Source organism: Elephas maximus, chromosome 22 (genome assembly GCF_024166365.1).
Source record: "Elephas maximus indicus isolate mEleMax1 chromosome 22, mEleMax1 primary haplotype, whole genome shotgun sequence".
In the NCBI taxonomy this organism is placed as follows: domain Eukaryota; kingdom Metazoa; phylum Chordata; class Mammalia; order Proboscidea; family Elephantidae; genus Elephas; species Elephas maximus.
In genome coordinates this window covers 24142919-24155966 of record NC_064840.1, presented here as the reverse complement: position 1 = coordinate 24155966, position 13048 = coordinate 24142919, and the positions used below count along the sequence as shown (strand labels likewise).

Genomic DNA, 13048 nt, shown 5'->3' with positions numbered 1-13048 from the left:
CATGGATGAATCTGGATGGCATTATGCTGAGTGAAATAAGTCAATCACAAAAGGGCAAATACTATATGAGACCACTATTATAAAAACCCAAGAGAAGGTTTACACACAGAAAAAAAACAATATTTGATGGTTACAGTCGGGGAGGGGAAATCACTAACTAGATAGTAGACAAGTATCAACTTTGGTGAAGGGAAAGACAACATACAATATAGGGGAAGCCAGCACAACTTGACCAAGACAAAGCCATAGAAGCTTCCTAGACACATCCAAGCACCTTGAGGGACAGAGTTACTGGGGCTGAGGGCTGGTGAACATGGTCTCAGGGGACATTTAGGCCAATTGGCATAGCATAGTTCTTAAAGAAAATTTTCTACAGCTTACTTTGGTGAGCGGTGTCTGGGATCTTAAAAACTTGGGAGCAGCCATCTAAAATACATCTATTGGTTCCATCATATCTGGAGCAAAGGAAAATACACAAAACCAAAGACACGAGGAAAATATTAGTCCAAAGGACTAATGGACCACATGAACCACAACCTCCACCAGCCTTGGCCCAGAAGAACTAGATGGTGCCTGACTACCACCACTGACTGCTCTGACAGGGATCACAATAGACAGTCCCAGACAGAGTGGGAGAAAAATGTAGAACAAAATTCAAATTCACAAAAAAAAAGACCAGATTTAATGGTCTGACAGAGACTGGAGGAAACCCCAAGACTATGTCCCCTGGATACCCTGCTAACTCAGAACTGAAGCCACTCTGATGTCCACCTTTCAGCCAAGGATTAGACAGGCCAAGGATTAGAAAAGGACAAAAACACATGTGAAGAATGTGTTTCTTGTTCAATCAAGTATAGGAGACCAAATGAGTAATACCTGCCCCAAAGCAAAGACGAGAAGGCAGTAAAGGACAGGAAAGCTGGTGGAATGGACATGGAGAACCAGGATGGCAAGGGAAAGGGGAAGAGTGCTGACACATTGTGGGAATTGCAACCAACATTACAAAACAATTTGTGTATAAATTTTTGAATAAGAAATTAGTTTGCACTGTAAACTTTCACCTAAAACACAGGAAAATTAAGAAAAAATTTAATAGTTTTTGGTGTGTATTCTATGACTTTTGACAAACACGTAGTCATACAACCACCATCACAATCAAGATACGGAGCTGTGGCATCATCCCCCCAAATTCTCTAGTGCTGCCCATTTGAAGTAAAACCCTCTCCTCACCCTTAATCCCCGGCAATCACAATTTGTTCTCCATTACTATAGTTTTGTGTTATCTCCCGAATATCAGTGAATGAAATAACACAGCTGTAGCCTTCTAACTCTGGTGTCTTTAACTTAGCATAATATACATGAGAATGATCCATGCTTTTGCATTTATCAGTAGTTTGTTCCTTCTTATTGATGAATAACAATCCATCTCATGGAAGTACTATACCCTCCCTCTTTCCCCCAGCTGGGAGACACTTTTTCCAATTTTTGACATGTTTCTTGTGTAAACATAGGTTTTCATTTCACTTGGGTAAATACCTATGAGTGGAATTGCTGGGTCATATGCTAAGTATATGTTTAATTTGATAAGAAACTATCAAACTGTAGCATTTTACATTCCCATGAGCAATGTTTGAGAATTTCAGTTGTTTCACATCCTCTCCAACACTTGGTATTTAAAAAAAATTTTAAATTTATTTTAGCCATGCTAATAGGTTTACAGTAGTATCTCATCATTTTATTCTGCATTTTCTTAATGTCTAGTAATATTGAGCACCTTTTCATGTGCTCATTTGCTATCCATATATCTTTTTCAGTGAAGTGTCTATTCAAATCTTTTTCCCATTTTTTAAATTGAGTAGTTTGCTTTCTTATTCCTAAAATTCAAGCGTTAGATATTTCAGATACCACCAAGTCCTTTGTCAGGTAATGTGATTTGCAAATATTTTCTTTCAGATTGTCACTTGTCTTTTCATTCTCTGAACAGTGTCCTTACAGAGCAAATATTTTTAATTTTGAGGAATCCCAATTTATCAATTTTTTTCTTTTATGGATGATGCTTTTGGTGTTATATCTAAGAACTCTTTGCCAAACTAAGGTCATAAATATGTTCCCCTATGTTTTATTTTAAAGATTTTATAAACTGTAAAAATTGGACCTTTGGGTATATGATCCATTTAGAGTTAATTTTTGTGTAAGAGATGAGATATAAGTCAAAATTTATTCTTTTGCATATGTCTGGCCAATTTTCCAGCACCATTTGTTGAAAACACTGTTCTTTCTCCATTGAATTGCCTTTGTGCCTTTGTTAAAAAGTCAATTGGCCATATTTGTACAGGTCTATTTCTGGACTGCACTCCCTGGGTACTGCAAATGATTAACGGATTTGGCTGCTAACCGAAAGGTTGAAGGTTTCAGCCTACTCAGAGGCACCTTAGAAGAAAGGCATTGTGCTCTATTTGCAAAAAAAAAAAAAAAAAACCCAGCCATTGAAAATCCTTTGGGGCATAATTCTACTCTGACACGTGTAGGGTTGTCATGAGTCAGAACAACCTGCTTTATGCAGATCATACAACCTTCCTTGCTGAAAGTGAAAAGAACTTGAAGCACTTACTGATGAAGACCAAAGACCACAGCCTTCAGTATGGATTATACCTTAACATAAAGAAAGCTAAAATCCTCACAACTGGACCAATAAGCAACATCATGATAAATGGAGAAATGATTGACATCAAGGATTTCATTTTACTTGGAGCCATAATCAATGGCCATGGAAGCAGCAGTCAAGAAATCAAACGACATATTGCTTTGGGCAAATCTGCTGCACAAGACCTCTTTAAAATGATAAAAAACAAAGATGTCACTTTAAGGACTAAGGTGTGCCTGACCCAAGCCATAATCTTTTCAATAGCCTCACAGGCATGTGAAAGCTGGACAGTGAATAAGGAAGACTGAAGAAGAAGCAATGCCTTTGAATTATGGGTGTTGGTGAAGAATATTGAATATACCATGGACTGCCAGAAGAACGAACAAATCCGTGTTGGAAGAAGTACGGCCAGAATGCTCCTTAGAAGCAAGGATGGTGAGACTTCATTTCATATACTTCGGATGTATTATCAGGAGGGACCAGTTCCTGGCGAAGTACATCATGCTTGGTAAGGTAGAGGGTCAGCAAAAAAGAGGAAGACCCTCAACGAGATGGATTGACACTGTGGCTCCAACAATGGGCTCAAGCATAACAACGATTGTGAGCATGGCCCAGGACCTAGCAGCGTTTTGTTCTGTTGTACAGAGGGTGGTTATAAGTTGGAACCAACTGGACTGCACCTAACAACAACAACATGAGTCAGAATTGACAGGGCAGCAACTGATTTGGTTTATTTCTGGACTATTTTCTTCTGCTGATCTAGGTACATATTCTTTTACCAATATCATAATGTCTTAATTACTATAGATTTATGATGTGTTGAAATCAGATAGTATGTGTTCTCCAGTTTTGTTACTGTTTTTTATAACTGTTTTGGCTATTCTAGCTCCTTGGCCTTTCCATATGCTTTAGAATAATCTTGACAGTATCTATAAAAAGTCCTGCTGGGATTTTGATTGGGATTGTGTTGAATCTATAGATCAATTTGGGGGAAAACTGGCTTTTTAACAATAATATTGAGTCTTCCAATCTATGAACATAGTATATTCCTCCATTTATGTAGGTCTTCTTTGATTTTATTTCATCATCGGTTTATAGTTTTCATCATACAGACCCTGCATGTTTTGTTAGATCTATACCTAAGCATTTAGTTTTTTCTACACTCTGATAAATAATATGTAAACTGTAAAAAACTTTGATATCCAATTGTTAATTGCTAGTGTATAGGAATATAATAGATTTTTGTATATTGACCTTATATTCTGTGGCCTTGCTGAATTACTTATAAATTCTGGAATTTTTTTTTTTTTTGTAAATTCTGTGAGATTTTCTATGTAGACAATCATGTTGTCTGACAGTAGAAACAATTTCACTTCTCCCTTTCCAATCCTTTCTTCCTCCCTTTTTCACTCTCTCCCTCTTCCCCTTTCTTCCTTCCTTCTTCTCTCTCCCTTCCTCCTTCTCACTTTCTTTCCCTCTATCTTCTCTTCTTCTCTTCCCTCCTCTCTCTATCTCTCTTCTTCCTCCTACCTCTCTCTCTTTACTCCTTATCTTTTTACTTCCTTTTTTCCCTTATTGTACTTGCTTATGCACTGTTTAATAGAAAGAGAGTAGACATCCTTGCCTTTCCACCATCTTAGGGGGAAAGTCATCTCATAGCGACCCTATAGGACAGAGTAGAATTCCGACTTGATGGCAGTGGGTTTGGTTTTGGTTTAGGGGGAAAGTCTTCAGTCTTTCACCATTAAGTAACATGTAAGCAGTAGGTTTTTGGTAGACACCTTTTATCAGGTTAAGGAATCTTCCTTCTATTCCTACTTTGCTGGAAGTTTTTATTGTGAACGGATGTTGAATTTTGTCAAAAGTTTTTTCTACATCTACTGAAGTAATCATGCAGTTTTTCTTCTTTAGTCTGTTAATATGGTGAATTACTTACTTTGCTTTTCAAATGTGGATCCAGTCTTCCCAGATTGTGTAGAATTGGTTATTATTTCTTCCAAAATTTGTTCGGTAGAATTCACCAATGAAGCCATCTGAGTCTAGACTTTTCTTTGTTGGAAGGTTTTTAAACTATGAATTCAATTTTTTTTTAAATAGATTAAAGAATGTTCAGTTTATTTCTTCTTGTGTGAGTTTTGGTAGTTTTTGTCTTTTTAAGGAAATGTTCTATTTTATTCAGGCCTTTGAACCTCTTCTTCTCTTGAACCTCTTCTTTCCCTTCAATCACGGCTGAGGAAGTGACACTGTAACAGACCTGAATTTTTAAAATTTGGGTGAACCGGAACCATAATCAGAATGGGAAAAATTACGGTCTGAAGCACTGCTAGAAACGTAATCCTCCTCTTAAAACACAAAGGCAGTGTACTGTTGCATGGCAGCCAAATCTCTTGCTTGTCGAATTTTGCAGAGTTGAAAACAGTCCCTCTCAAAGATGGCGGCCAATTGCACAGCTTTGAATGTGTGTTGCTGTCCTTGTCTTGACAATAATCCAATCTCACACATCAGGCTCCTCTTCTGAGTCTCCCATTCAAGGGCTTTGGCCTGTAATTTTTACTGTTTTGGTTATGGTTCTGGATCACCCAAATTTTTTCTGTTCTGGTTTTGCTTAACTGGCCATGACTGAACTGGTTTGAAGCTCTGATTTTATCACGGTTATCTGATTTGTCTGTGTAGAGTTGTTAACAGTATTCTCTTATTATTCTTTTTCTCACCTTGACTGTCCAAAGAATGGCGCCCTGGTGGCACAGTGGTTAAGAGTTTGGCTGCCAACCATAAAAGTCAGTCATTCGAATCCACCAGCTGCTCCTTGGAAACCCTGTGGGGAAATTCTAGTCTATCCTATAGGATTGCTGTGAGTCAGAATTGACTTGATAGCAATGGGTTTGGTTTTTGGGTTGTCCAAAGAATTGTATTTTTAGTTTGTTAGCTCTATCAGCTTATTCTCAGTACGGACCATTGTGGGTTAGTCTTTTATTGTTTGCAAAGTCTATACTGACAGAATATTTTTATTTCTGGCATTGATCATTTGTGTCTTCTCTCTTTTTTTCTTGGTCAGTTAGAGATTTATCAATTTTATTCTTTTTTTCAAAAACTCAGCTTTTGCTTTCATTGATTTCCCCTATTGTTTTTGTGTTTGATTTCATTGCTTTTTGCTTTTATTTTTATTATTTCCTTTCTTCTTCTTTCTTTGTATGTACTTTGCTCTTTTGTTTCTAGTTTCTTAGGGTGGAAACTTAGATTATTGATTTTAGTCCTTTCTTCTTTTCTAATACACACACCTCTCCTTCTAAGCACTGTTTTAGCTACATCCCACAGCTTTTTAAATCAGACTTTTAATTTTGTTACAACTGTAGAGTCCATGTAATTGTAAGAAACAACAGAAATCCCATCTACACTTTACCCGGTTTTCTCCCAATGATAACATCTTGCGAAACCACAGTACAACATCACAAAACCAGGATACCGATATTGACTCAGTCAAGATACAGAATATTCCATCACCACAAGAATCTCTTATGTTACCCTTTTATAGCCACACCTCCCCACCCTCCCCAGTCCCTAACCCTTATCAGCTACTAATCTGTTTTCCATTTCTACAATTTTGTCATTTTGAGAATGTGACATAAATGAAATATACACTATGTCATCTTTTGTGACTGACTTTTTTCTTTCTTTTTTTAAAGAGGACTTTATTTTTTTATGGCAACTTTAAAAGTAAGATCTTACTGGTTTCAGGAAATCATAGGTTTCTGAACATCATATAAGTAAAGTGATCTTTTTAAAAAATAACTTTTATACAGCTTCTTCAAACAAGTCAAAAGGTGGCAATGTGTCTGCTATAGTAGTTTGGAGGACTGGAGGATTGATGGGATAAGTAAAAGAACTGTTTTTGTTAGGTGAGTAGATATTAGGTAGTCCAGCATATATGTCCATTTGCAAAATATACCTGATGAGGCTTATCATGGATTGAATTGTGTCCCCCAAAATATCTGTCAACATAGCTGGGCCATGAGTCCCAGTATTGTGTGATTGTCTGCCATTTTATGTGATTTCCCTATGTGTTGTAAATCCTATCACTATGATGAAATGAGATGGATTAGTGGTAGTTATAAGCTAATCTCTTTGAGATATAAAAGAGAAGCAAGCAGAGAGACAGGAGGACCTCATACCACCAAGAAAGCAGTGCCGGGAGCACAGCGTGTCCTTTGAACCTGAGGTTCCTGTGCTGAGATGCTCCCAGACCATGGGAAGACTGATGCATCACGAGGACCTTCCTCCAGAACCGACAGAGGGAGAAAGCCTTCCCGTGGAGCTGACGCCCTGAATTTGGACTTGTAGCCTACTAGACTGTGAGAGAATAAATTTCTCTTTTTTAAAGCCATCCACCTGTGGTATTTCTGTTATAGCAGCACTAGATGACTAAGACAAGGCTAGACACCTAAAGCTACTCTTAGCTCCAGGAATGAGTATCTTCCATATCTATCAGAATCAAACACTCTCAAGTTCTTTGGGTCTGGCATAGCAGAACCTAGGGGGTTCCAGATTTCTTGGTAGGTCAGATCCCATCTATATTCCGGCTAGTCTTTTGGAATAAATCCTGAAGATCTTCAATGCTTGAAATTCCTGACAGGGAAATAGGTTTTAGCTGGGCAGCCTTCTCAATTTGCTCTCCAAGAGATTGTGAAAATTTTGGCAATGCTGACGGTTCCGATGTAAAACTCTGTAATTGCTCTATGTTGGCAGTCACTGGAGGCCTGTTGCTCTCAGGGTTGTTTGTGAGAGTACTGATCAGCTGCAGTTTTTTTCTTAGCTTGGATACCTGGGAATCTGAACTTTGGGTTTTTAGTGAATCTGTTCTGTTGGTCGCTTGATTCAAAGACTCTCCTTTCAGAGTGGCAGCTTTATCGCCTGTCACGCTGAAGGAAAGGTTCGCTGTCTTTCTACTTTGCTCATAGCAACCAGATTTCTTTCTATCAGGTTGATTCTCTGAGTAAGATGATTGTCTCATTCATTCCCTCAAGTTTAAGGCCATTCTGTTTCTGGTCCCCACTAGGGCACTGTTTATCTCCTCTCAAGTGTTGTGAAGGTACAGGATATCCTGTTTCAAATTCTTACTGTGGACTTTATTGTCAAGTTCTGGTGTAACTGAAGGCGATGGAACGATCTGGTTGCTTCCACTGGTAGCCTTCAAGAGGTGTTGATTCATATCACTCTGCACTATTTCTGTGGTTTTCTTGTGTTCATCCACAGTTTTCTCTATTGCCTCCACAGCAAGATGGACACTTTAAAGTGTTGCCAGTGGAAGCTACACTCTTCTGAAGTCCTTCTACAGTGGCAGGCAGGCTAATTAAGTCAGAAGCTGACTTAACACTGGCTTTGAGATGGTTTACTGCAGAAGTCAACAGAGTAATGTGCTTATTCATTTCTGTGATGTTTATCCAGACCCTTTTTAAGCCCAGCTCTCCAGATTCAGTCTTCTCAAGTTGTTTTTGGCTGCTGAGTGGTTCTTCATTAAGTATGGGAATTTCTTGGAATGAACTTTTCTGATTAGATTCCATCGTTCTAAGTTTTTCCTTGAGGGCATTCAGATCCTCCTTGAGAGCAACCTGCATCCACACCAAGCCAACAAAGGCCACAACACAGGCTGCGAGGATGACAAAAGCACAAATAATCTCAGCACTGTAAATAGTCTCCCCTGACAAAGCTGGAGTGATTTCCGACCACGCTGAATTTCTCTTCTTCCTCAGAGCTGGACTCAGAGTCTGAGTCAGGCAGCTCAGTGTGAAGCAGGCTGTGGCCTGAGCCTTTCTGGGGCTTCTTTCTCCAGCTTCCCCAGCCAGGCCAATCAATGCATTGAGCTCTTCGCGCCCTTTCATCTTCTTCTGTGGAGTGAGTGGAGAGCCAGCTCCTGAGCTGTCAGGTTCATACTCCATGCCCAAGTCTCTGGTTGCCTTGGAGCTGCCTTCCACGGTGGGGAATTCTGGATTGGAGTGCCCCAGTCACTCCCATCCAAGGGTGGGACTGACCAGATCCACTGGGGGCTCGAGATTGGAGCCCAGGGAAACTGGAACTCAGATAGGCAGGAGAAGTCACATAGAGGTAGCCCGAGAGCCGGTGATCCAAATGGATAACGCCATGGATCAGTTAGTTAAAAGGCTGGAAAGGGGCAACTTTTTATCTTTCAAAGGGGGGAAAAGCCAAATTAAAAACGATTTGCAGCCCTGTTAAGCAGGTAATATTTCTAAGAATGCTCCAGGAGCTGGGGAAGGGCACACAGATAGCTGTCATGAATCTCCAGGGCAGGATTTCCAACGGAGAGGGAAAAGAAACTTGTTTTTGAGCCTGCGACAGGAAGACCCAGAGCTCCAGGGCTCGGCCTCATAGGTTCCAGTCCCGCGCGTGAGGAGACCAAGTCCTGCTGCGTGGGCCTGTGGGGCGCAGTGCTGAGGGGCAAGCCCACCTCAGCCCACCTGAAGCGCTCCCACCCAGAGTCTGAGGTTCCCGGCACAGGCAACTCTCGGCAACTCACACGCACAGGCTGCTCCTGACCTGTCGGTGGCGGCAGCGGCGGCCACGGTCTCCAGACCCGGGTCAGTGCTCCAGCCCCAATTTACTTCCCTCTTGGCAGCAGCCGCCAGCGCCTGTGATTGACTTTTTTCACACAGCATAATTCTTTTGAGATTCAGCCAAGTTTCGCATGTACCGACAGTTTGTTCCTTTTTATTGAGGAATGGTATTCCATAGTATGGATGTTTAACTATTCATTCACTGAAGGAGAGAGATCTGGGCTGTTTCAGTTTTTGCCTATTATGAGTAAAGCTGCTATGAACGTTCGTGTACAGGTTTTTCTGTGAGTATAAGTTTCCATTTCTGGGATAAACGCCCAAGAGTGAATTGCTGGGTTGTACAGTAGTTGCATGTTCAATTTTCTTTTTAAGAAGTAGCAAAACTATTTTCCAGATTAGCTGTACCATTTGCGTCCCCACCAGCAAAGTATGAGTGATCTAGTTTCTCTGCATCCTTGCCAGCATTCCGTGCTGTCACTATTTTTTATTTAACCTTCTAGTATCCAGTTTTTAGGGGCAGTGTTATCTCATTGTGATTTTCATTTGCATTTCCCTGATGGCTAAGGAAGGAGCCCTGGCAATGCGATGGTTAAGCACTTGGCTGCTAACCTAAGGGTTGGTGGTTTGAAACCATCCAGCAACATGGCAGGAGAAAGAACTGGCAATCTGCTCCCATAAAGGTTACAGCCTAGAGAACTCTATGGGGCAGTTCTAGTGTGTCACATGGAATCTCTTACAGCCTAGAAAACCCTATCGGACATTTCGGTGCTGTCACATGGGTTCACTAGGAGCCAAAATCAATTCAGTGTCACTTTACAACAACAACGGCTTAGGATGTTGAACTTCTTTTCATGTGCTTATTGAGGTGTCTTTTGCTGATTTTCTAATTGGATTTTTTTTTTCTTTTATTGTTGACTTTTGGAAATTCTTTATATAAATCTAGATTCTAGTCCTTCGTTAGATATGTGGTTTGCAAATATTTTCTCCCCGTCCGTTGCTTGTCTTTTCATCTTAAAAAAAAAAAAAAAAAAAAAAAAGATAGCTTCTGCAGGGCAGTTTTAAATTTTGATGTGGTTCAATTTATCAGTTTTTTCCTTTTATGAATCATGCTTTTACTCTTTGCCTAGCTCTAGACCCTGAAGAATTTTTTTGTATTTTTTTTTTCATGAAACCTTTATTGTTTTACATTTAAGATGTGATGTTTAGCTTGGTGTTCATTTGTGTGTGTGTGTGTGTTGTGTGTGTGTGTGTGCCCAACTGCTTCAGCACCGCTTGCTGGAAAGTTGCCCTTTCTCCGCTGAATTGCTTTTGTACCTTTGTCAAAAATCATTTGGGCATATTTATATGGGTCTGTTTCTGGGTTCTTTATTCCGTTCCATTGATCCATGTGTGTCTCCCTCTGCCTGCACCACGCTGTCTTGATTGCTGTAGCTATATATAAGGCCTTAATACTGGGTGGAAGAATTCCCCCCACTTTATCCTTTCCTTTCAAGATTGTGTTAGTTATTCTAGCATCTCTGCCTTTCTGTATAAGTTTTAGAATAAGCTCGACCTTGTGGGGATTTTGGTAGGCAACGCATTAAATTTATAGATCAGTTTGAGGAGAATTGATGTCTTTATTATGATGAGTCTTCCAATCTGTGAACATAGGTTTTAACTTATCTATTGGCTTTTTGACTTTATCTCTTTGTATTTTTTCTTACTGTGCTTTAAGTGAAAGTTTACAAATCAAGTCAGTCTCTCATAAAAAAACTCATACACCTTGCTACGTACTCCTAGCTGCTCTCCCCCTAACGAGACAGCACACTCCTCCTCTCCACCCTGTATTCCCCTTACCGTTCAACCAGCTCCTGTCTCCCTCTGCCTTCTCTTCTCCCCTCCAGACAGGAGCCGCCCAGTCTCATGTGTCTGCTTGAGCCAAGAAGCTCACTCCTCACCAGTATCATTTTCTGTCTTACAGTCCAGTTTAATACCTGTTTGAAGAGTAGGCTTTGGGAATGGTTCCAGGCTTGGGCTAACACAGGGTCTGGGGACCATGACCTCTGGGGTCCCTCCAGTCTCATTCAGACCATTAAGGCTGGTCTTTTTATGAGAATTTGAGGTCTGCATCCCACTGTTCTCCTACTCCATCAGGGATTCTCTGTTGTGTTCCCTGTCAGAGCACTCATTGGTGGTAGCAGGGCACCATCTAGTTCTTCTGGTCTCAGGCTGATGTAGTCTCTGGTTTATGTGGCCCTTTCTGTATCTTGGGCTCATATTTACCTTGTGTCTTTGTTGTTCTTCATTCTCCTTTGCTCCAGGTGGGTTGAGACCAATTGATGCATCTTAGATGGCTGCTTGCTAGCATTTAAGACCCCAGGCCCCCTGCTGCTCAGTCTGATTTCTTAACTTTGCCTTTGATGTTCAGGGATCCTAGTTTGTCATATATATAATTGATTCACTTGTTTTTTTTTTTTTTTTTGAGTCTTTGTTATAAGAGGGATCACCAGAAATGTCTGACTACTCCGCCATCTTGGCCCTGCCTCCTCTCTTTGTATTTTTAATTGGTTGCTCTAGAGATTATAATATATGTACTAAACCCTTCATAGTCTGCTTTATTCTATTAAAACACAGAAATCTTACCTGTACTCTCTCTCCTTTATGTAAGTTGCATGAGGAAAAAAAAAAAATGAAGAAGTGGCTCAAATTCCCATGGTCTCCACCCCTGTCACATTATCTGCGCTCTCCCAGTCTGCACCTCTGGCCTCGTGGGGAGTTCCTTACGATCAGATGACTGAAGAAGAGAAAACTCGTGCCTGATTTACAGATGGTTCTGCGTGATATGCAGGGACCACTCGAAAATGGTCCTTTTCTGGTACCTCCTTGAAGGACAGTTGTGAAGGGAAATCCTCCCAATGGGCAGAACTTCCAGCAGGCACCTGGTTGTTCACTTTGCTTGGAAGGAGAAATGGCCAGATGCAAGATTGCATACTGATCTGTGCGTTGTGGCCAATGGTTTGGCTGGATGGTCAGGGACTTGGAGGGAGGATGACTGGAAAATTGGTGGCAAGGAGGTATGGGGAAGAGATATGTGGACAGACCTCTCTGAATGGGCCAACAATGTGACGATATTTGTGTCTCATGTGAATGCTCACCAAGGGTGACCTTGGAAGAGGAGGATCTTAACAATTTTAACAATCGAGTGGAGAGAATGACACATTCTGTGGAAACCAGTCAGCCTCTTTCACCAGCCACTCCCATCATTACCCAATAGGCTCATGAACAAAGTGGCAATGGTGGCAGCGATGGAGGTTATGCATGGGCTCAACAACATGAACTTCTACTCACCAAGGGTGACTTGTCTACAGCCACTGCTGAGTGAGAGACCAACACTGAGTCCCTGGTATGGCCCCACTCCTCGAGGTGGCCAATCAGCAACCTGGTGGCAGAGTGATTACATCATGGAAAGGGAAGCCTTTTGTTCTTACTAGAATAGGCACTTACTCTGGATATGGATTTGCCTTCTCTGCACACAGTGCTTCTGCCAAAATTACTATCCGCGGACTTACAGAATGCCTTATCCACTATCATGGTATCCCACACAACATTGCCTTGGATCAAGGAAATCAATTCCAGCAAATGAAGTGTGGCAGTGGGCCCATGCTCATGGAATTCACTGGTCTTACCATGTTCATCCTGAAGCAGCTGGTGTGATAGAATGATGGAAAGGCCTTCTAAAGACAAAATTATTGTGCCAGCTAGATGGCAGTACCTTGTAGGGTTGGAGCAATGTTCTCCAGGAGGCAGTATATGCTTTAAACCAGCATCCAATATATGGTGCTGTTTCTCCCATAGCCAG

The 13048-nt window shown here is 40.9% G+C and overlaps 1 pseudogene; it reads right to left on the bottom strand.

The window, feature by feature from the left end:
* Positions 1–7074: 7074 nt before the first annotated feature.
* LOC126065302 (EF-hand calcium-binding domain-containing protein 14-like) lies at positions 7075–8520 on the bottom strand (annotated as a pseudogene).
* Between the last annotated feature and the right edge of the window lie 4528 nt (positions 8521–13048).